The following is a 25,917-nucleotide window of genomic DNA, read 5'->3' on the forward strand; positions in this document are numbered from 1 at the left end:
TCTCCTCCTCTAAAATTGTGCTGGTGGGGTTCTTTAATGGCAGCAGCCAAAAAGCTTACTCCAAACTCTGTCACCTCTGTCATTAAGATTTACAGTATAAGCCATTAACATTTAGGGTTATTATTGAGATATGGGTTGTTCTTCCAGCCATATTTGTTTATTTCTGTTACTAAACATGGTTTGTTTTCCTCTTTGATTATTTTCCCCCCCTTTACTGTCCTACCTCCCACTGTTGGTTTTCATTGTTATTTTCCATTTCCTCTTCCTGTAATGTTTTGGCGAGTATGTTTTGAAGAGATGGTTTTCTAGCTGCGAATTCTTTAAACTTTTGTTTATCGTGGAAGGTTTTAATTTCATCTTCCATCCTGAAGCTTAATTTCGCTGGATACACAATTCTTGGTTGGAACCCATTTTCTTTCAGTGTTTGAAATATGTTATACAGTGGAGGGGGTAGAGAGAGAGGAGGGGAGGGGAGGGGAGAGGTGGGGAGGGGGGAGGGTGGAGGATGGGAAAGGCAGCGGAGCACAACAGACACTAGTATGGCAATATGTAAATCAATGGATGTGTAACTGATGTGATTCTGCAATCTGTGTATGGGGTGAAGGTGGGAGTTCATAACCCACTTGAATCAAAGTGTGGAATATGATATGTCAAGAAATTTGTAATGTTTTGAACAACCAACAATAAAAATTTTTTTTAAAAAAAGTCATTTTAAAGATTAAAAAAAAAAAGATTTACAGTACACACATTTTCAAAAATGTAAAAGTTTAAGGCATTACAACACATTTCAAGATGAAATGTATGTATGTGTGTGTGTGTTTAAATCTATTTCATAAACTATAAATACAGTTTAAAAGAATTTTATCAATGTAATTTAAAATATATGCATTTTCATCTTACCATATTTTCACTAACATTCATCCAGTGATGGTATAAAATACATAATAATTCATGCACCTGAAGTCTCCAAATGTCAAAATTAATAAGGCCCACTACAGAATAAGTCTCACCATTAGAAATAGCTAGTCTCACCACAGCCAATAGAACCCATTACAGAAGTATTTAGTGCACGCTATTTATCAATGGTTACCAGCTTTCACAGTGTTTCGAAAACTGTTTTGAGTTTGGGTGTTAAGGTTCTTTTTTATTTTATACTGTGTTCTTTATTTTGGGGGGCAGATTTTTCAGATTTTCATTATGTTAATTTTTCAAGATGTTAAGATCTTTATAAGGATCTTAAAGCAACTTAATAGTTGGTTATTTAAATCATTTCATAAAATTCAAATTCTCAGAATTGTAAATTATGTAAATCAATTTCTGTTGCTGCTCCACGTTATATTTGTGAGATAAGATAAAAGCAAATGAAATTAATTGGGAATCTATTTCAATTTTAACTCACAGAGAATACATTCCTACCTGGAAATTAAATTTCATTAAAATAAAATGCCTGTCCAAGTTTTTATGTGTTTGTCTTTGCTTGAAAAGCAAACATTTACCTTTTGTTGAATTTATTAAGATTGCTTTTTCTTTGTCACTTTTAACCTTTATTCTAGTTTATGCCAGATCATAGTAATTTAGACTGTAAAACACATTGTTCAATAATTCTGTGGCCCTAAAATATTCTCAGTTTATTCCAAAATTCCTCAGGCAAAAAAAAAAAAAAAGGTGACATAAAGACATATACTTTCCAGGATGAAAGGGTCAAGGGTTAAATAGCAGCAGCCGGTTCAGAAATCACACCAACTGGCTCTTTTTGTTTGTGTACTTGTTTGTTTTTAAGCAGGACCTTTGCATTCACATGCACACAAATGTACTTCCCTGAAGCTGTCAGAAAGCACCAGAATACCAGATTGCACAATGAATGTTAAATTCTTTTGAGAAACACAAGGACATTTGCTTCAGAAAATGACATCATCATCATCATAAACAATAAATAAATAAATAAATAAAGCCAGTCAATCTCTGGTATTCAAACCAAAGCCAGAAGATTATGGTACTCTGAAGATGGCTAGCAGAATTTTAATCATCTAAATTCATTTGGATTAATTTTTCAAGCCATGACATTTTGCAACTGGTCAATCCTTTATCTATTGTTTGGTTCCATTCTTAGATGACCCCAAAAGTAAGTATGTGATTCTCTATCTAGAGGTCTATAAAATGTGAACACTCTAAAATTTACATTCATTTTATAATAAATTTTACTGTCAGATAAAAATATTCTGATCACTAATGGGAAGATGTCATCTTTAATATTCAGTAGCAGCTTTAATTCTTGTGCTTTTTATGAAATACAGCTATAATATCAATTCTACCTATACATATTCTGAGTAAATAATAGATCTGGGAAATTGTAAAATTTTCTATGATGTATGTCAAATCTTATGAAAAACATCTAATAAAGCCTTATCTTTCAAGCGATGTGAGAAGCAGTACTGGTTGAGAGCCACAGCCGAAGGGGCCCCAGCAAACTTTCAGACTGCCAGGTGATGATTGGCTCACAGCGGCCCCAGAAACATCTAGCTGATTGGCTCCTCTGTGGTGATGCTCATTGGGCTGTTTCCCTGCCCTTTCAGACCACGGAGCTGCTCATTGGGGGACTTTTTTGGCTCTGCCCATGCGACACAGCCAATCAGCCTCAAGAGCAGGAGGATTGTGGGAGGTGGAGAGGCTTATGGTGGTGAGAGAGGCTTGTGGGAAGCCGGTGGTGGCAGTTGGGCTCTGAGGGTTTTTCCTGAGGAGCGGTTTTGTTTGGCGTGTGTGGTTCTAAAAATAAAGTTCCTTTCTTTTGACAAGTGGCTCCTGAATTGTGCCCAGCCAGACTGCGGCAAGTACCATTAACACCAAAGGACTATCTTTATATTTAGTTTTTCATGATAGCTGAGGGTTAAAACCATAACAATTGTTTTTCTTTTTCTTTTTTGTTTTGTTTTGGTACCAAAGTTGAATTAAGGGCCACTCAACCACTGAGCCACATCAGGGTCTCACTGAGTTGCTTAGCGGCTCGCTGTTGCTGAGGCTGGCTTTGAACTTGTTATCCTCCTATCTCAGCCTCCCAAGCCACTGGGATTATAGGCGTGTGCCACCACAACTGGCACAATTGTTGTTTTTCTAGATTCATTGTTATAAATACAAAAAAAAAAAAAAAAGAATTATTTGAAATTTGGCCCAATTGTGCTGTTAAGTTTAAAGCCAAATTTAAATGATTTTTCAGGGCTTAAAACAAACAAATATAAAAGCCAACTCTGTACATAGCCAGCAAAATGGAATATAATTACTCCATTCAATCAGAAGCTATGATTAAGTGAGTTCAATTGAAATGCAAGGTAAGTGGGTTTCTGAAGTCTTGAATTATTGAACAAGTAATGCAAGGCGTAGAGTTCAAGGGATAGAAAAAAATTACTATCTTTTTTTTTTTTTCAGAGAGTCTATGATGCCCATTCAGCCCTCTGGCAAAAGTAGAATGTAGAAAGGTTTTTTCCTCTTAAGTTAAATGAAATAACCCTGCTGTTAAATATTTGCAATATATACTTCACCCACCTACTTTTCACTGTAATGTATCTACATTATCACAAGCAGCATTATGTCACCAAGATCAACCAATTTCCTTCATGGAAATGCAAAACAACATGTTTTCTGTAAGATATTTCCATCAATGTCAGTGACATACATAGAGTCTCAACAGTCTGCCTTGTCACTTACAGAAATGAGAAGTAAAATGTTCTTTCACACTCAAATTGAATTCTGTGCCAACTGTTTCACTGATCTCATTGACTGTTCATAAACCCATCATTGGCACTATCCTAAAGCCAGGGCATGCTAACACTTTCACCAGAAACCAACTGGAAAAACAAAACCAAAAAAAAAAAGCAATAAGAGATGAGATGCCATTTACCCTTACCAAAAGATAGACTATTCTAGTTCTAAGAGGAGCTGGCATAAAAGACACACCATGCCTTTCGCTTGATGATCTGGGTCCCTGTACTTAGTAGTCAGGCATGTCACTGAACCATCAGACACCTGCATGGTCTAGAAGAAAGGCAGACTCTAGGGATCTACATTAAAGTCCTCTGCCACCAGCTCATATTTTGATTCTTGTCAGGGTATTCTCCCTGGGCCTTATTCTCCACATCTGTAAAATAATGAAATCAGCTGAGATACTCTCGAGGGCCTTGCTAGTCCTAACATTGTTTGAATTAAAAATGAGGTTGGACTCTTATGGTTGTTTTTGTCTTTTTTATGATTTGTCTAGAGTCATATTGTGTATTTGACCCCTTAAAGAAACGAACATGGGTTTTCTTCTTCAATTTGTCCAACTTTGCAAAACAATTAATGAGGTTTTGTATCTGAGATCAAGTAAGCAGAGCCCACAGTGACAAATGTCCTCTGTAGGTCACATTTTTCCACCTCTTCTTCTTTACCCTTCCTTTCTACTGTTTATCCCCAGTCATGGCTCTGATCACAGACTTATTTCAAGTTGCTCAATGATGCAATCACATTCTTTTACAGACACGTATCAGCAACTGTTTCCCTTAAAACCCTTGAAAATTCACAAAGAAAAAGCGCATTAACAGCACTGCTGGAAAAGACTCATCAAACTTTGCAGCTGCCAATTATTTCTCCACTGACTACACTGGATATGTGTCTTTGCCTCAGTGGACTATAGCAATGGTGATAAAACAGAATACTTAGGATCACATATCAAAATAGTTATTAAAAAATAAAACCCCTCTCCACTAGAACTTTTACTCTTCCACAGACCTGTTCAGGTATTCTGCCTAACCTATAATATTTCAACTCCTCTAAACCATCAGAACAACAGTGTCATCAGGAAAACCTCTTGAGTCACTTCTGTAAGATCTGGTGATGTTTAAATGAACATTATAGGTACTTTGTGAACTCACAAGCTATAGAAATCAATAGATATCTTGCATAGAGAAGTCTAGCAATTGATTTTTCCAGTAGAGAACCAATTTGTAACTTTAGAAAAGGCATAGACACCAAGGAGTCTGGAAGCATGCTGAAGATTACAAAAAAAAAGAAAGAAAGAAAAAGAAAAAAAGCACAAGGGTGTGGAAAATGCTGCACTGTACTAGATGAGGTGGTACCTCAAAGAAATGGGGCCTTAGATTGATGGTGCTTTTCAGGAGTGGTTAAAAGGGGGAAAAAAAGATTGAGAAACGCTAGGCAGCTCCTGCTAGTGCTCTGGGGTTTAGAAAAGGATTCTTCAAAGTACATAGAAAGGGCATCATTACAGTGTTCCCAAGGGTGTTGAATTTAAATGTAGACTATTGCAGAACATCCAGTGCACTCATTCTTTTTGGGGGGTGTGGGAGGAGACCAGAGACTGAACACAGGGTCTCACTGAGTTGCTTAGTACCTCGCTTTTGCTGAGGCTAGCTTTGAACTCACAATCCTCCTGCCTCAGTCTATCAAGCCACGGGAATTACAGGCATGTGCCATCAAGCCAGGCAGTGAGTGTACTCATTCTTTCCAGCTGTTAAGAATTGTCTGACATTAATGTGCTCACTCAGTAAAGAACTCTAACATGCATACCTTCTAGGTGCTGCAGGTGACAGTAAAATGTAAAAAGCTGTATCAGTGTCCTCTACAACATTACAATCACTTAGAAGGTGTGGAAAGGCTAGAAGCAAACCTCAAATTAAATGTATCTCCCCCAAATCCAGGGTCTGGTTATAATTTTGTGTAACTGGAGAATTTTGTCCTCAAAATAGCTATTACATTCTCTCTCCCCTGCCATAAAGATTCCTTTATCTCCTCATTATTTTTTACATTAAAAATGGTTTTTATTTTAAAAGTCACTTTAAGCTGGTACACCTGTAATCCCAGCAGAGCAGCAGACTGAGGCAGGAGGATCATGAGTTCAAAGCCAACCTCAGCAAAGGCGAGGTGTTAAGCAGCTCACAGAGTCCCTGTCTCTCAATAAAATACAAAATAGGGCTGGGGATGTGGCATAGTGGTTAAGTGTCCCTGAGTTCAATCCCTGGTACCAAAAAAAAAAAAAAAAAAAGTGACTTTAGTCAAGAGATTAAATAATGCAAAGGCTAAACATTCTTATAAAATTTTATCTATTTTGAATTCTAAATTCTTCTAACAATGATGGAGAATTTATAAATTCAAAAAATTTCAAATTCTTGGGGAGAGAAGGAAGAGAGATAAAAATGTAGTTTTAATAGTTAGAATCACAGTACATAAATGTTAGTGTGAATTTTAAAAGGATGTTTTTGGTGAGTTTAAAATTCCCAAATCTGGGTTAGGGATATAGCTCAGTTGGTAGAGTACTTGCCTCACATGCACAAGGCCCTGGGTTCAATCCCTAGCACCAAAAAAAAAAAAAAAAACACTATCCTATTGTGAAAATTACATCTCTTAAATTATATCCATTTGTGTTGAATAATTTTAACCTTTACTTATGGAGTGCAACTTTAAAAGGGAGTTTATAATTTATGGGTTTCACTGACTTTGTTTAGTTTTGCTTTAAGTGTTAACTCTTCTAAAAAATAACTTTGAGATCCCCCTCCCTTAATGATTGAAGTTGAATGGACACAGAGCTATAGGAATGGGTTCACCTATAGAAAACCTTCATATGTGCATCTTTTGCCAGGAATGCAATGTGAGAATTAGTCAAATTAAAAATTAGACCATGCCATATGAACTTAAGTAATTTGGTTCATTAACTACTAAAGTATGTATGTGAAGAAAGCTGCCCATATTCCAGTGCATGAACTTGGCCTTGAATCTGTTTTACTTGTGTAGAGAGACAACTATAGAAGTTTATAGCTTTCAAGGCCTGGATTTCAAAAGCAGCGTTCTTTTTAAAACAAAAGTCATTTTCTCACCTTAGTGTAGGAGAACATGTGCCTAGCATACAGGAGGACCTGGGTCTGATCTCCACACTGCAAAAAAGAAAATCATTTTTCTTGCCTAGGAAATGGATGTGTTGTGTTCCCACTGCAGATATTTCACAACTCATTGACCAATATCAAATGCTCTAAATGGCTCAATTGATTTGATTTCCAAAAATGGCTTTCTCAGAAAACTGAAGATGCATGCTAAATTATTTTCAGTTGCTATCTGCTTACCTCTGATTGGCCTCAATTCTGCCTCCTGTATAATCATTCCATAGAGATGAACAGAAGTTTATTCTGGTTTTCAGATGGATGTTAGGTACAAGTCTCATAGGCTTCTCAAAACATTTTTTATTCATTAATTAGGACTTTTTTTTTTTTTTTTTGGTGGTGCTGAGGATTGAACCAGGCCCTTGTACATGCAAGGCAGTCACTCTACCAACTGAGTTATATCCCCAGCCCTCAGAAGTATATTCTGCAGTTTAATTAATCAGAGTGATATTTGTAAATATGTTTGGTCTGATGAAGTTGGGAGAAGATATATGCCAGTGGATAAATCTAAAGTCACCAAGAGTTGACCATTCAGTACAATTTATAGCACAACATGAAAATACAACTTTAGATACTCACGGGTAAAATGACTAGACGTGGATGGATTGACACTATCAACACGCTCAGCACTGTCACAGCTAAAAACATCATCATCTGATTCCTGTACAGAGGAGCAGGGAGAGGAGCCGTCAACTTCTTCAAACTTCCCCTTTAAAATTCCACTCATAGCTGCAGTGCTGTCACATGTACCTGTAAGAGGAACAGGAGCAACAGAGCATTCAAGTATTTGACCGCTGATTGCATAGTCAAGGTCTTAAAGCCTTTTTTAGGGACTGTAATTTTCTTCTTCTTCTTTTTTTTTTTTTTTTAACCACATGAACCACACTATCATATCCCTGCAGAAAATTATTCTTCCCATAATGTTGGGAAGCACCAAAAATAATTCTACCCTGATGCATTCTTCTTTTCATTGTCATTCTAGTAGCATGACTTAGAAGAAAAAAGGAAAAATTAAGCATGTGGAATAAGAGTGCTACATAAGGAAATATGCCTCGGTGTTTTGAAATGTCAAAACAGGAGTCAAATACATTTATTTGATTTGCTCTAGTAAATCATGTACAGTCATTGACAGAGCCAGAGTTCAGAATGAAATAGATCACTCACTTGCATGCTGTCATATCCAGAGCATACTGATTAGGGTATATCTCTCCTGCTGTGGATTTCTTTTTTCTTGGGTACAAAGGCATCTACTTTCCTGGGGCTCTTTGTCCATCAAAAATCAAATTGGTTGCTAGGGATGGCTATACCTGCAGAATTTAGATGCCTTATCATGTTTCCAGTCAATTCAGCAGAGCTACGGGGAATACTCAAGTCCAATGCCAAAGAGGTTGGCTGAATAGATTTTATACATGGCAAATCACAGTCCCTAAATCTTTTGCTGGATAAAACATTAATTTAAGCCTCTTCACTGTATCAACATGGTCAGTGAAAGCCGATCAGATGTAGCCAGATGCATTTTTGAAAACTTCTTAGTGTCACATTAGATGAATCATTAAACCTCTTGAAAAAAAGAATTCTTCATAGTTATAGAGGAACAGTTAGAGTGATCAGAGGGTTGTAAACATAAATTCCTACAGAGGCAAGAAACCTCAACAAGTAAATTGGGTCTAATGGAATAAAATCTTGAGTCCTCTTAGTCTTCTCTTTTATGTACTACTATTTGTAAAAAAAAAAAAAGAACTCTTGACGGTTTAGATATGAGGTGTCCCACAAAAGCTCACATGTAAGACAATGTAAGAAGGTTTAAAGGTGAAATGATTGGCTAATGAAAGCTTTTACCTAATCATTGAATCAGTCCTCTTATAGTGATTAACTGGGTAATAACTGCAGGCAGGTAGGATGCGGCTGGAGAAGGTGGGTCATTGAATGCATGCCTTTGGGGTATATATTTCGTCCTTGATGAGAGAAGAAGTCTCTCTCTGCTTCCAGATGGCCATGTCCTGAGCTGCTTTTCTCTGCCACACACTGCTGCTATGATGTTCTGTCTCATCTCAGACCCCGAGGAATGGAATCAGCCAACTATGGACAGATGGCTCTGAATCTGTGAACCCCAAATAAACTTTTTCTCCTTAAAACTGTTCTTTTCAGGTCTTTTGGTCACAGCATAAAAAATACTGACTAAAAGAGGCTCCAAGAAATACTTCTTAACCCAAAGGAAAATAACAGCAGAGCACAATAGTAAATGGCCTCATAATCAAAGAGACCATAGGTGGTACACAGTGTGAACTGTGCAGAACTGGGGAATGCAGGCACAGGCCCTGGGAAAGGCCACTACAGAGATTGGGGTCATTTTGGCTCCATGCTTTCCTAGTTAAATCCACTTTAAACTTGGCCAGTGCCCCGTAGTTTCAGAAGCAGTCCTTTATACCCTTAGGTTTCATATTCTGCATTCATCTTTCCCTCATTATTTTGGTTTACAAAGTTATAGGAGCAATTTTTAGATTACACTGTAGTGTAATTTCCAACATGGACTGGTTCTAATAGATGGACCAAAAAAAAAAAAAGACTTACCTCTGTGACTTGGAGAGGTAACAGACTAGGGAATCAACATTCTCTTGCCCATTCATTCAACACACTTTGACTAGAGATGCATTGATTGAGAGAACCAATTTGCCTTCCAAAAAAAAAAAAAAATACCTGCACATTATATGCTGCCATCAAACCTGAGCATGGCAGTTCTATCCATGCCTTCTGAGCAGTTAAGCAAGCTTCAAATTTAACTCGAGTGAATTTTTTTTTAAAGGTAGTGCCTTTAGGACTGACCACTGGCCACCCTCCTTGTGCCCCTCACAGACCTATGGTCTCCCTTAATTTTAGGGACTACATTCTTTGGACTCTTTTGCTCCAGATTCTTCTGCTGACTATCCTGCTGTTTTTGTATTTCCTATTTCCTCACACTCCCAGCTGGCACGTGGATTTGGCTCTCAACAGACCTGCCTTTACCTTACAGCATCCTGAACAACAACACTTTGTTTTGCTTTGTTTCATTTTTTTCCCCCAGAGAATTCGAGTGTCCTTCTTGGTCATTTATGTCATTTTATAGGAAAAAGAACTTTGACCTTTGTTTATAGGCCTTTCATTATTCAGTAAACATCATGTTCCAGGGACTATTTAACTTGTTAGGGAAAGATAAAGAAGCAATGTATTCAAAAATTCCTTATTCCAATGGTGCTGACTTACTGAGAGTTGTTGGAATAGGGGTAGATAAACAGTAAACAGGTAAATAAATTAAATATATAATGCCCTATGGAGATAAGTGCTACAGAGAAAAATAAGCAGTTAGATGACATAATGACTATGGCCATAAAGAAGGAACATTCAATTTTTATTTCATTAGTGAGCTAATGTTACGGTGAGGAGGTAGAGACCCAGAAGAGGAAAGGAAACCAGCAATTTGGACTTTTGAGGGAAGAATGGATCAGGACAAAGAAATGGAGTGTGCTAAGACCCTGAGAGCAGTGGGTGAAGAGAGAAGGCTAGTGTCTGGAGCGAGATTGTGCAGGGCCCTTAAGGACTTGGGCTCTTTCTATAATTGAGATGGAAGCCACTACAGAGTTGAAGTGATGTAGTGACAAGACCTGGCTTATATATTAGAAGGACTTCTCTTTATCTTGTTATTTCATGAGGGTTTATAATAAAGGGAAGGTGGATTTAATGGGGGAAGGAAAAGTTCTAGAAGTAAGGAAAATACCTAGGGAAGGCTTAGTAGCAAAGAGGAACAGCTAATGTCAGTAGAGCTAACCAGTCACAGGCCTATAGAAGTCAACAGATTCCTTGAGGAGGCAGAGGACATTGAGAAAGAAACTAGACAGGGTGATAAAGTGCAATTTGGACACCTAATTTTACTCAGAACTGCTGGTCTCTATATTTGCCAATTAATTGATGGTGGAGATACACTAGATTTCAAGTAAGACCAATTCCAATATTTTCTACCAATCTGTTTCGGCAAAATAAAGGTGACAATGAAAAAGTCAGCTTTCCCTTCATCACTCCAAAGAAATACTTCTTTAAATTTGATAGAGAAAAAGCCATGGATGACAATAATCATCAAGAATTTACTTGTTGATGAGAAAATAGAGGCACAAAGTTAGTAACAAATTTACTCACATCTTTCCTAAAGTTACTTACTCAACATTTTTTTAAAAATTAAATATACAACCACTACTTGCTACTTGCAGGTATTACAAAAATCAGACTTTGAGTTGATTTGGTTTGAAAACCAACTGGTATCTATCTTAAAAACTGTCTTGGGGATCAAATGTGACCTTGTTTGGTTAGATGGACAATCTTGTCTTCAATTGACTTGTGGAGGTTTTAAAGGTATTGTATAAATGCTTGGAAAGACAGAAAGCAGCTGAGGTAGATTTTTTTAAATGTTGTACTATATGATTATCAGCTCTAGGAAACTATTTGGAATTGTTGAACAACAAAAATGTTCAATTGATTTCTTTACCTAATATGAAATCAATGTAAATAATTTGATTTGTTAGATTCACACACATAGACCCTGGAGGGTCTGAAGAATCTTCCACAGCCATTGAACAAAAATTGACCTATGCTTAAGTATCTGAGTAAACACAAAAATAGGAAGGAAAAAAAGCCTAGGAGACAGAGAAAGGAAAATTTTCACTCTACTTTGTTTTAACCAATCTGATTTCATTGTAATACTCTCTGGACTTATGACCAAAGTTGCCACACGTTATAATCACTTCCATGGCAACAGAGCAAGATTATACAAGGAGAAATTTAGGAGTGAGAGAGATTAAGATGTTACTCCAGTTCAGATGTCTGTAGTTACAGGTAGGAAGGAAGATGGCTAAGGGAGAAGATAGTAATGTTCTGTATTGAAGTTGTCTTCTTTCACATAATCAAGTGAAAGCAATCTTAAATAATATCAAAAACCACCCTATAAAACAGAAGGCTGTGTTTTGCTAGTATATGACTGAAAGAAACTGTTATGAAACAGAGAGAAATACAGATGACTTGATTTATGTTTTCTAGCACCAATAATTAAAACTATTGGATGTATATTTGTTAGGAGTCAGAATCCTGCCTCAGAAATCCCTAACGAAGGCACTTATTTCCAAAAAGTCAATGCCTTATTAGTTTTGTTTTGTTTTTGTTTTTCAAAAAACTGTACCTACTGGGAATACTATATTATTACTGATCCTATATACAATAATTGTTTGAGAAGCATATAAAATATAATCCTTAATAATACATTTAATATGAAAATAGTTATATTATATATATTCATAAAATATACTGCTCTGATGAAACTGACCAAATTATGTTATGTGCATGTACAAATGTCATAATAAATCCCACTATAATACATAATCATAGTGCACCAATAAGAAACTTAATTTAAAAAATAGACTGCTATGATCTGAATGCTTGTATTCCTCTAAAATTCTTATGCTAAATCCTAAGCCCCAAGGTGACAGTGTTAGGAGGTGGGTATTCAGGAGATGATAAAGTCATGAGCTCAGATTAATGCCTTTAGGCTTCTAAGAGTCACCAGAAGAGACCTGTCACTGTTCTGCTGTGAGGTTACAATGAAATGAGGAGCCCTAGCCAGACACTGACTGAATCACTGGTGTCTTGATCTTGCGCTTCCATCCTCGAAAACTGTGAGAAATTAATCTCTGTTAATAAGCCACCCAGTCTATAGCATTTTCTTGTAGCACCCTAAATGGACTAAGACATAGAGCAATCAGATTTTGAGTTAAAATATTAAAATTACAGTTTAGTAAGTTTACATGAACCTAGAGATTCAAAAGGGAAAGGAGATCGCTAATATTTAAGAGTAAGAATAGAAAATGAGAAGTTACTGATTTTTATGCTTGATTTATGTTGTAATGAGAAATAAGTAAATTAACCACTGACTCAGATTATTTAATGAATATAAAAATTTAATTTACCACTTCAAAGGAAGTACTACCAGAAATGTTGGCTACACTGACCTTTCTACAAATAGAAATGAGTTTTCTAAAAATAGTAAGTTTAGAACTTATATGTACCTCCCATAAGCCTTAAATGTTTGTGTTATCAGGCAAGTTTTACAGAATAAAATATCCTATGATTGAAATTTTATGATTGTGGGCTGAGACTCTTGAATACCCACCCAGCTGGGCACAGTGGCATATGTCTCCCAGTGGCTCGGGAGTCTGAGGCAGGAGAATCATAAGTTCAAAGCCAGCCTCAGCAACTTAGTGAGGGCCTAAGCATCTCAGTAAGACCATGTCTCTAAATAAAATAGAAAAAAAAAAAAAAAAAAAAAGGCTGAGGATGTGACTCAGTGATTAAGTGCCCCTAGGTTCAATACCTGCTACAAAAAAAAACAAACACCCAGAGTCCAAATGTACTTAATGGTAACCCTCCACAACTGTATCTATATTTTTACATTCTTCCCTCCCCCATTCACTGCAAGGATACCTGTTATATGCTAGTTTAGTCATGAGCTTGAGCTGCTTACCAGAGATAAACTGAGAAGAACTAGAATAAGAATGGGGGCAGAGCTGGGGGTAGCTCAGTGGTAGAGCATGTATGTGGTCCTGGTTCTACACCCAGCACTACCAAAAAAAAAAAGAAGAAGGAGAAGGAGGAGAAGGAGAAGGAGAAGGAGAAAGAGAAGAAGAAGAGGAGGAGGAGGAGGAGGAGGAGGAGGAGGAGGAGGAGGAGGAGGAGGAGGAGGAGAAGGGAAAATTAAATAAAAAATAGGGACAAATTATTGGAGTACAGATAAATGAAGAATAAAGGTGAATAAAGTTGAATGTAGATTGATTACTCCTGGGAATGTGGGGGAGAAAATAGAACATGGGACAAGGATCTGGGCATAGATTTTTTTTTTTTTTTTTTTTTTTTTTTATATCAAGAATTTAGTCATACAAGAGCTAGGGGTAGAAGAAACTAGCCTAGTTTCAGGGTCCGTGGAAAGATACTAGTTCCTACTACTGACTATGTAGTTTGGTATATCTCATTTGGAATTGAATGGTAAATGGGCAGAATTGTTTTAATCTGAACTTGTGGTGATCTTTGGATCCCCCAACTAAAGGCACTTGCATCTGTGAGTTTAGGGGTTGAAAATAATCTTAGGAAGAAAAAAAAAAGACAATCTTCACTGTACCTACTAATTTGTCTTCATGTAGGGGAAGCGGTATTGTGCTATGTAATAGGGTTTACCTTAAGATAATTATTCAAAAGTCCTGGGGAGCCAGGTGCATGCCTATAATCCTGGTGCCTCGGGAGGCTGATACAAGAAAACTACAAGTTCAAGTCCAGTCCCAGCAACTTAACAAGACTATCAGCAACTGAGTGAAACCCTGTCTCAAAAAAAGAAAAAGGGCTAGGAATGTGGCTCAGTGGTAAAGCACCCCTGGGTTACATCTTCAGAACAACAACAACAAAAATCTTAGGGAGTTTTTGTTTTTGTTGTTGTTTGTTTGTTTGTAAATATAGAGTCCAAGAACCCACTAGGAATTGCTCATATAAAGCCCATTTCTTCAAGATCTGCTTTTACCATTTCCTGATTCAGATTTCTTGAGGAAGATATTTCATTGCTCTCTACCTGTGTTTACTCACCTCTACTGTGGGTGTTCTAACAATTGTTCATTTCTACATCTCGCTGCCATTGGTACATAGTATTCCAGGATTCTTAACATTACAGTGAAAACAACAACAACAACAACAAAAAAAAAAAAAACTCTAAAATCTTAACTGAGAGTGAAATCAAGCCAGGTCAATATAAACAGGAATATAAATTAGGAGTGAAGGTCAGATTATACCATTTGTTCTTTGAGAGACTGTGTGGATGGCTGCCACAGGAAGCTAGGGGAAGTGATGCCAACTCTTCCTTTTGAGGATGCCCTTATTTTGGTGGGTAGGCATGATCAGGCAGAGTTGGGGCATGAGCCCTTCTTGTCAAATGGATCCATCTCACCAAAACCCCGCTTCACTCTCCCAAAAGGCTGCTGGGGCTCCCAAAGTCTCCAGAAATCTTGTTTGACCTGCAGCAACTGAGGAGGCTTGTCAAGGTATGTTTTTTTCCTCATCAAGTGACCAGGTTTTGCCAAAGGCCTACCTCACGTTTCACAAAGGAATGTGAATTGTAATCAATTCATATATCATGTTAATACATGATATATGCACTTTAATAAGCTATAATTTTTCATCTGTCATGTGAAAATATCCCCTCCTCATTCAATATTTTGCAGCCCCACATGTTTTGTTCCATTTGTTTTTTGTGTTTGTTTTTAAGGCTACATGGTATTTCACTGAATACTTATGCCCAAATACTCAAAAATACTTCTGAAGGGACATATTTGGTTTTTTTCCAAGTACTTGTTATTTTAAATCACAGTATAATTAACATTTTCTTTTCTTATACATATCTCTGATTATATCTTTAGTTGAATTCCTAGATGTGGAAGTGGTGGACTTTCCAAACACATTGCTAATTTGATTGCCAGAAAGGTTCTGCCAATTTGTATTTCTTTAATGTTACGCTGGGGTAGGATTTCACAGAATTTTGCAAATACAGTGGCAATGCTATTTTTTTTTTTAATTTTGGTAAATTTGACAGCTTTTCAAAATAATAATCATAGTCAACACATACATGCTGCTTATTTCATGCCAACCACTGCCCTGGTACCTTTCGCATTAGTGGGCCAGATTCTAAGATGGCCCCTGATATTCCCTGTTTCCTGCTGCACATGCCCTATACCTGTGTAACCCCAGGATTATGAAGATGCTAAGATAACACTTTTGTGGTTATGTTCATATTGTATGGCAAAAAAGGTTTTATATATGAATTAAGGTCCCCAAACCAGCGACCTGATAGTTGGGCCTATGTAGGTGGGTCTGAGCTAATCCCATGAGCTCTTTAAATCATGTCGTAGAGGTCATATACTAACGATGGCAGAAATTCAACATGAGTGATACTATCTGTGTGAAACTGGAAGGGGTTACATGACAAGGAAATGGTTCAGCCTCTAGGAACCGAGGGAAGCCCTTAGCCGAGAGCAAGGAGGAGACTGGACTGCTGGCACATTACCCTAAGGGTACTGAATTCTGTTAAAGGCAAGGATGACCACAGAGTAGGTTTTACTCCAGAGCAAAGCAGTTAAGAAAGAGCTCAGCAAAACTGACGCTTTAATTCCAGCCATATGAAACCCTGAGCAAAGAATATATCCACACTGTCAGGACTTCGGTCCCACAGGACTGTAACTTAATGAATGGATGTGGTTTGCATTGTTAAGCTTATAATTATTTGTTACACAAACAAAAGAAATCTAATACAACATATAAACTCATTTAATCTTTATCACACCCACATCAGGTAGGTATTGCTATTAACATCATTTAGAGATAGAAGATGAAGCACAGAGAGGTTAGAAGATCAGGTCAATGTCACAGAGATAATTAGTCTTAGAATCTGAATTCAAACCCAGGCATTTCCAACACACTTCAAAACATGCTTTTATCAGTATATGCTTTTGAAGATCTTGACAGTGTCTCCCTGCTTGAGATTCTTTTCTTTGGATACTTTGACTGAACTTTTTTCTCATATACTTAATAATTTTTTTCAAATGGGTTTCTATGTATATGTGTGTAAGTGTCTAAGCTACTTAGTTTTCTTCTTCCTGGTAAATATTGTGTTCAGAAACATTTTATTACAGCTATAAAGAGTACCACTGGGCTTTTATTTTTATATTACCTTAGCAGAGGAATTAGGTTATGGGCAATCTTTATACCCAGAGTTTAAATGAGAATTCCTTGGAAATCACGTTCTGTTTCTTTCTTTCAGTCAATAAATTACTTTGTATAAAGTAAAATAAACAGAAAAATAAACACATCATAATAATATTACTAAGTCCTTACCTAGTGATACTAACCAAATTCTATGAGCATGTAATCTTATTTGCACTTACAGTGACTATGAATTAAATATTATTTCTGTTTTGTCATTGAGCAACATGAAGCACAGAATGTAAGTAACTTATGTACATGGACAAAGGTACTACCTAGCAGGGCTGGGACCAAAGCCCAGCTTCTCCTAGTCACCCCAAGACTGTTCTTCATGGCTGTGCTGCACCCTTCTATATAAAACTGCCTAGGTTTCCTTGCTAATTTCTTGATAGACTGTGAGCAACTCAATGAGATCTTATTCAGAAATTCAATAAATGTTTGATAAATAACCAAGGAATACTTGAAATGGAAACAAAGGTAAATAGAAGGCACTATATGACGACAAAGAAGCTGTTTCCAGAATTTCCTTTCTAGAGAATAGTTTAAACAAAATGGAATCAGGATATTTTATGTAATACTTTTTTGGACAGCAAATATTTTAAGCAGAAGGGCACATGTTGCTGTCTATAAATTGAAAAGCAAAATAGAAAGAAAGAAAGAAAACTTGAATACATTCCTCTGATGAAGAATGCATATCTATTTAACCTACACAAAATATGAGCCACAAAATTTTAATAGGTGATAAGTGTGTGTGTGTGTGTGTGTGTGTGTATGTGTGTAGGTGCTAGGAAGATGATATATAATCATATAAGTCTGGAAAATTTTTAATATTAAATATCCTTCTCCGAGAATTTCAAAATGTGCTAGTATAGTTAAAACCTTGACAAAAATGTGTCTTATTTAAATATATCCAGATTCTTCTAAACTCTTTACCATAGAAAATTTACTTCATGAAATATCCAATTTCATTTCTCAAAACTATACCCCAATTTAGAAAGTGCTCCTTTATTTTTCTGTTCTGAAATTCAGACCATTGTTATTCTTTAATGATTCTGAGATTTGTTTTTACAATTCTATCACCTGTCAGCTAACTCCCCCACGATTTAATTATAGTTAATATGGAATAATAATAATAAAAAACTATCCAATTAAGAATAATTTTTTTTTCACCCACTAAAGAGGAATAATACCTGGAAAGTCATTAAAAACCTTAAGGATTGCTTTCGCTCTTTCCACACTTGCCTTGTAAATTGAAAAAGATGACTATCAGAAACAACTAAAATGCATATAATGGCTTACTAAGTCCCAAATTCTGCAGTGAAGAATGCTCTCTATATATCTACCAGTATGACTTAGGTAAATTTTTACAGATAATGAATATTATAGATATGGAAACTGAGATTCATATAACTTAAGTAATTAGCACAAATTTAAATGGGGAGTAGGAGGGTGTTGTCTGATTGCAAAGCCCATTACACAGCCCATACATGATTACCCAGCCCTGCCTTAAGAACATCCCACTAGCCCAGGAGATGCATTTCTAGAAACAAACACACAATGGCCTGATTAACTGAACCACCTCTTTAAGGAGAACATGTATATCACAGCACAGCTTTAATACAAATGAACACACATATGGCCCACTGGCATTGGTAACCACTATTTCTCTTCAGACTCCTCATCACCGGGGTAGTATGCCTTGTTTTTTGTTTGTTTGTTTGTTGTTGTTTTATTTTTTTTGGGAGGGGGGGTTGCCAGTTCTACCTGGCAATGGTGATATTTATATCAAATGACTTTTTGGAGTCTCATATTACTGGCTTTCCTTTATCACAAGGCATATTAAGCCCCTTTCTGAACATGAAAGTACACAAACTTTGTTTCTTTATAGCTGATCGAGTAATGTCACTTGCCATGCATTTTGGCTTAAGATTGTTCACCAGATGCTGCATAATTGGAAGAAAGCAGACAAAGGGCAGCATAAAAGGACTTGAACAATTTTGTTATTAGTGCTGGGGATCAAACCCAGGGCCTCAAGCACCCTCGGCCAGTGTTCTATCACTGAGCTACAGCCCCAGGCCCAAACATTTTAACCAATCAAATATTGCTGGACATTTTTAGCTTATGTGACTGGGATTTATTGGCCTAGATTGTATGTATAAGAGATTGATTAAATATACATGTCTGTATTTTCTTATGTCAACATCATTTAATAATTATATTACATATAAATAAAAGCATTATAGTAAATTACATTAACTGACAATTAACCCATTGGTTAGTGTATGATAATTTATGTATGTGTCTGTATGTATAAGAAATAAAATAGTTATTCCTCAGTACCAGAAGAAATTGTTCCAAGACATTGCACCTCCCAGGATAGAAAACACAAAGATGCTCAGGTCCCCTATATAAAATGACAGAATATTTGCATATAACCTCACATTCTCTTGTATACATTAAATAATCTGTAGGTTACTTATAATACCAAACACAATGTAAATGCTAAATTAATAGTTGTTATCCTATAGAATTTAAGAAATAAGGACAAGAAGAAAAGGCTGTACATGTTCAGCAAAGAAGCGATTGCTTTCTCCAAATATTTTTTTTAATCTGTGATTGATTGAATCTATGGATGTAGAACCCACTGACATGAAGGGCCAACTGTTATTATAATGAAACAAAGCCAAGCAGCATGAAATAGGGAATGTATGCAAATGAAATCCCTTGATAACATAGGAAAATTCAAATGGAGTTCGTACAAAAAAAATGCAATATGATATTTTGCTGGCTTCGTGACATTTACACTACATGGATGTTGTCACATTGAAGAGCATTCCTAGAGAAGTACATGAAAGGAAAGGACTGCCTTAGGATGTAGGAATGTCTGCCCCTGGGAGGCTAGGGAAGGCTAGATGACTAACAGGACTATCCACCCAAGTATTTAGTCAGAAAAATAACTTAGAGCAAATACTGCATATTAAACATTGTGCTAGGCATTGATACAGAGAAAAAAGAAAAACCTTGGCACCAAGAATTACAAGACAGATAGTTGAGTATAAAACTATAGAGAGCCAGGTGCGCCTGTAATCCTGGAAGCTCAAGAGGCTAAGGCAGGTGGATTCGGAGTTCAAAGCAAGCCTCAGCAACTTAGCAAGGCACTTAGCAACTCAGCAAGACCCTGTTTCTAAATAAAATATAAAAAAGAGCTGGGGATGTGGCTCAGTGGCTGAGCACCCCTGGGTACAATCCTCAGTACCAAAAAAAAAAAAAAGACCACAGAGATAACAAAGAAATGGCTGTGGTGAGGACACCAAGAAGCCATGCAGACAGCACAGGACAGGATGGGCTTCTCTCATTAGCCTCACCTATATGTCATATGAAGACCTCTAAAAACTAAAGATTATAATGGAGTCTTCCAGCTCAGTTTCCCACTTGGCACTCAGCCCTAGATGACTTCAGTGGGCACCTTTAACATAAATATCCAATATTTAATACAAATACATAGCATTTGGTTATTATTTTGCATGAGCAAATGCTTAGTTTCCAATTAAAAAAAAATTATACTGTGTGCCTTATTTACTTCACAGGCAAAAGGAGAGCTCTTGGAAAAAGTTATCTCTATAGGTGAGTCCTATGCTTACACGGTAACAGAAGACTAAAATATTCACAAGTGATATATGAAAATTGACTATTTGCCTAAAGTAAATTATAATAAATGTTGTTTAAATATATAAAATTAGTATAAAACTATTTTATTGGTATTTTTTCTTTAAAAACATGTCATTTTTTAACTAATGTGCATGAGTCAGAAAAAACAGAGAAATGTATTGTGTGCACCATGCTTTGTTGTTGTTTGGGAAGTGTTAAGAGGTCTTAGAAAACAGACCACAGGGCCACTATCTTCATTTCTGACTGCAAGACTAAAATCAATCTTGAAATTGATTCACATCAAAGTGATTTCCTTGCTAACATGTGAAGCTTAAAATTAGCATTGACACTTATCAAAATCATTATAATCTTAAATTCAGTACTTGAAAAGTTTTACTGAATTTGTATTCTTAGAGCATGCACATTCAATAATTTTTAGGTCAAACTATCTAGTCCATTTTAATAACTGAGATCTGACCAAGAAATTCAATGATTGGCCCAAATGATTCATGGAGATGTGCAAAGCATCCAAATGTGATCATTAGTTTGATAACCAAATCCACATTTGTTCCCCAATTTACAAAAATGGTAATTAAAGAGTAATGACACTGCTTTGGACTAACTCCCTTTCCATTCCTATATAAGCCTTATATGGAACTACCAGGTATTAAATATAAAGACAAAAAAAATAAAATCTGATCAGCAATGTTTTTCAGTTATGGCGTCCGGTAGTATAGATGTTAATGTGATTCTTCATTTTTCTAGATTATTTTACATACCACAAGGAGAGATGGTGAAATGTGACCCATGCTTTCTTATTCTGGTGTTATTTCCATTTTTTGTAAATCCCACTCCTCCATTTCCAGCAACATAGAATTATTTGCCAAACTCGCATATTTCCATTATAGATGTAAAGCTGCTTACCTATATTATAAAGGAAGTTATTAAATATTTCATTTCTCTTATACACGCTGTGAGACTTAAGAAGACCCTGCAACCTCACCTACGATTTTGGGCAGGATGCTTTTATCAAAGAAAGGGGCATGGAGCATGAGGGGCTAGGATTGTGGCTCAGTGGTAGAGTGCTTGCCCAACACAGGGGAGGCACTGGGTTCAATCCTCAGCACTACATAAAAAATAAATAAATAAAATAAAGTCATAAGAACATATATATTTAAAAAAAGAAAAAAAAAGGAGCATGAAGCAGTAAATAGACACTATCAACAAACCGTATTTTTAAATTATCTAACTTAGAAATCACCTAAGCCTATGTAACACATTATTTTCTGGAACCTGAAATACACTTAATAATTTGGATTGTGTCTGGTACAGGCATCATTCATGCAGGTTACATAACCCATTTACTAGTCCTTCTGATTGGTTGAGTGTGATTCTGTTTTTATGCTGATAGTGTTGACATTGAAGTGCTTTGCCCATGTTAATTGATAAAATTGAAATCTTCCCACAATTCTAATCCCTTTTGGAAAATGAAGTAGTGACATACCAAATTAATTTAACTTTACATAATGTATTGGCTATATATTAAATATTTTAACACATAGTTTAAGTGTGTGGTACTTTATTTGCTTCATTGCTAACACTAAATCTAATAGACTAAGATTAATATTATGAAAATAAACTATTACATGTCAAAAATATTTAAATGAATGGTAAAGAGAGTTAGTAGTCTCATGTGAATTATAATAACAATAATAGGAAAGCTGTAACAGCTTTATGATGATTTTTCCTCTCAACAAATGCTGAAAGAAAAAATGGTGTTTGGAATGACGATGCTGATTTAAAAGCGTACATAATGAAAATATTTTAATTTAAGAAATTGCCTAGAGTAAAAAAAAATACCAATAACTGTGGAATTTTTTCTTATCAGAGAAAAGCCACATAAAAGTTTTCTTTTCAAATAAAGCAAAATGCTTCAAAGAAAGCATAAAAATATATGTGCATGTATAAATCTTATTAAATTTAAAATAAATTACCCTGATATTAAATCTGATTATTTTTAAGTTGCTGGAATGTGTCATTTTTTGTACTTATTAGATATATTACCAAGATAAGGAAAATGACTATAGTGAAATATGGTCTGGACATGAAGTTTAAAAACTCTCACTCTATTATGCCAAAATATGTATTTAATTCTCTCCACTATTCACAGCCTGAACATATACTCCAAGCTTTTCTTTATATGGTTAGCCTTACCAATACATTAATTTTTTTAAAAAAATATTGTCATGTTCACTGCAAACATAAATAAAAAAAGGAAATAAACCATTGTGAGAATAAAAACAATATAAGGATCTCCATTAAAAACCTACATTTAAATGTTAAAAATATTTGCACCCTAGGAAAACAAATGGGTTTGGCTTGCCATCTCTAACTGAGCAGCCTGACATGGTTTTCATTTGCCTTGTTTCATCCTTCATTTGGATGGGAGCCTCTTAACTGTTGTTTTCTTTCATGCTTCTCTCTCTCTCACCACCATTCCAGCACAGGCAGGCACGCGCTCACAGTCTCTCTCTCTCTCTCTCTCTCTCTCTCTCTCTCTCTCTCTCTCTCTCTCTCACACACACACACACACACACACACACACACACACACATCCTCTTCTCTCCCTCCCCGCCCCCTTCTCCAGTACCCTCTGCAGTAAAAGCTACCACAGTTGTCTTGTTTTGATAAAACCAGCAGACGTCTGCCAGTGGCTGATAGGAAATGTTGATTGAGAAAGGGTTTATCTACTTTTCATCCAAAATATGTGAACCATTAAGGAAATTATTAAAAGTAGCCACAATATACTCTGGTTTATTCAGAACCTTTCCCTTAGCGATTATTAAAAGGATGATATTTTTAGCCAAAGAAAGCAAAATGCATCTGCAGCAGCTGGTTTCCAAGGAAACAGAATAATTTAAAACCATGTGGAACTCTGCTCCCTAATTTTCATCAATTCCCCTTCATTCCTAGAGGTAGTTTTGCTCAGAATTTATAATTTCTAAAACATGTAGCTGCATTGACTTATTTTCTGCAACACATTTTAGGAGGTGAATATCTGGTCTTATATATTACCAAAATTCCAATCTATGAAGAGAGAATTAATTTCAACTAATATTTTACTTGAAAAACTAAAATCAGAAAAATCCTTCAATAATTAGAAACACAGCAAAATTTCAGTATTATGTCAGATTTTTTAAATCCAGAAATGGTTGGAAAAAAAAATCATGCAAGAGTATTTGCTTGTGTCAGCATGACATGTACGCATGTAAACATATTGTTAACTAGATTTGGAACATATAGAAAGTTTAAGATACTTCTTCAATCATTTGCATAATATTTACCAAATAGCCAGGTGTTTTTAGCCCCCACTGATCTTAATTTTGCAAGAACCATTATTTTGTGTCTTTATTCAAAGACACATCTATTTTTTAAACAAGAACCAAAAAACAAAAATAAGACAGACAAATTCCTAGAAGTTATATAGTCACTCCTATTAGGTATAATTCATTCAAATAAAATATTAAAAAGCATGCCCAATTATGTCCATTGTGACAATACTTTCATTTTATTAATCAACAGGTATTAACTGGTTGCTAATGTGACTGATTCTGTAATATTTCTTAAAAGCTCAATTTTAACGAAGACCCTCACTCTTAAATAATCTATACTTGTGAACTTAAATACATGTAGAATTAAACGACACAGAATAAAACTATTTTTCATTTGCTTTTATCGTAACTATGTCATGTATTCTACATATTTAGAAATTTTCCCTATCTTCCCTAAGGGAAAATAAAAGACAAGATCAGGAAAACAACTAGTAAAGTAAAATCCTAACTCAGAGATATTTTAAAATATTGCCTTAGAGGTATTTCCAGCAATATAAATGCTGTGATGGACTTCTTATGTAGACATATCTAATCAATAAAAGAAACTTGCCTGTTAAGATGCTATTTTTTAAAGCAAATCTTATTTCACAATAAGGTTTCTGAGTTTTAAAATAAAAACAGCCCAATATATATCCATTAATTATAGTTATGAATTACCACGTAAGCATAAGATTTAGTGAATAAAGTGATACAACTATTCAACAGCATGAAATATCAACAGGAGTAAATTAAGTAAAAGGCTGAAATGTGCACAAATCATTCATTCTAAATTAGTGTAAGAATCTACAACCTGCAAGAATAATTTTCCTAAGCCATTTAGTATATTGTAAAGATTAAAAGACACTGAATTTTCTATTTCATATTGAGAGAAGGCTCCATTTTTCTCAGGACCTGTGGAATTTACCAAGCTTTTCTCATTCTTTCTTTGATTCCCAGTAGCACAAGCTTGAATAAAAACAAAAACAAACAAACAAAAAAGACACTTGATGACTCATTTTATCTATTAGTTTCGCTTCAATAACACTTGCTTAGAAAGTTACCCAGGACAAGAAATTCCTCTGGTGTTTCTTTCTTTCTTTCTTTTTTCCTTTTTATTTTTTTAAACCAGCTAAGGGTTTTGCAGAGAGAAAGAACAGCTCACTGCACGGCTTTCTCAAGAAATAAAAGGGACACACTTTGGGGAAATATCTACAGATTAATTTCCATAGAATAAAATTCTTTCAATAAGAATTGAGAGGCATTCTATTTCAAAGAAAAAAAGAATTTTCTTTTCTTTTTTTCTTTTAAAAATTTTTGCCCTTACCTGTAAATATGGTTTCTGTACTTCGGCTCCGTCAGAACACACTGAAGAGAGTTCACTCCTCCCTCTTCTATCCATCAGGCGGCAGCCAACCAATGACAAAAGCCAGATCCTGGCATTCTCTAGCTCATGCTCCCTGCTTGCTTCCATTCCTTGTTCCCTCCCACCTCCATTCTTTTAGAGGACAAATCCCTGCAGCTGAGAGCGGAAGGCAAAAGAAAAAAAAAAAAAGAAAGAAAGAAATATGGAGAAAAAGCAGGGATGAAAGATATTTCGAAGAATAGCTGCAAGCTATGGAAAATGTCCGCAGGTGACCTCAGCTGAAGCAAAACAGCCCATTTTGGAATTAGGAAAATAGGGGTAATGCCTCACCCACTTGGAAAGCAGAACACCCATGGTCAAACCTAACCTCAATAAATTGCGGACTTTTTTTCATCTCCCATTGATTTCTTTCTCAGTGGAAACATTTGCCTCCTTATTGTACATTTAGGTATGAAGATAGAGAAGGGAGGCTGAACATTAATATAATATTTGCAAAGATGTAAAATTAAAAGGAATCAAGGCATAGATGCCCTGTGCTCTATGCCCTGCAATCTCTGGCAAGTTTCCATTCAAAATGAGTTTTAGGGACTAATCATTAGAATATTCAAATATTTCATAATTATGTAGTTTGTATTCCTTCAGATTCCTTAAATGCCACAATCAATTTATGAATAATGGAGTTTGTTAAAGATTAAAAGGAAATCAGTCACTTGGTTGCCATGTCTCAAAGTGACTCATTGAACTCTGATTTTAGTCTAATAACTCTGGGGAAAAATAATTTCACTTCTGAACTAAGAAGCACAACATG

The 25,917-nt window shown here is 35.7% G+C and overlaps 1 protein-coding gene across 2 annotated transcripts in view; it reads right to left on the reverse strand.

The window, feature by feature from the left end:
• Positions 1–25,104, reverse strand: part of Csrnp3 (cysteine and serine rich nuclear protein 3) — a 184,835-nt gene extending 159,731 nt beyond the window's left edge. Inside the window, exons 1-2 of one of the 2 annotated variants that reach the window (XM_027946151.2) lie at positions 25,071–25,104; positions 7,497–7,667 (exon numbers count right to left, since the gene is read on the reverse strand). The gene's annotated coding sequence lies outside the window, so the exon portion shown is untranslated. Of the gene's footprint in view, positions 1–7,496; positions 7,668–9,488; positions 9,655–25,070 lie in introns of those variants that run through there. The other variant, XM_071619382.1, reaches the window with a different exon arrangement.
• Between the last annotated feature and the right edge of the window lie 813 nt (positions 25,105–25,917).

Source organism: Marmota flaviventris, chromosome 11, assembly GCF_047511675.1.
Source record: "Marmota flaviventris isolate mMarFla1 chromosome 11, mMarFla1.hap1, whole genome shotgun sequence".
NCBI lineage: Eukaryota > Metazoa > Chordata > Mammalia > Rodentia > Sciuridae > Marmota > Marmota flaviventris.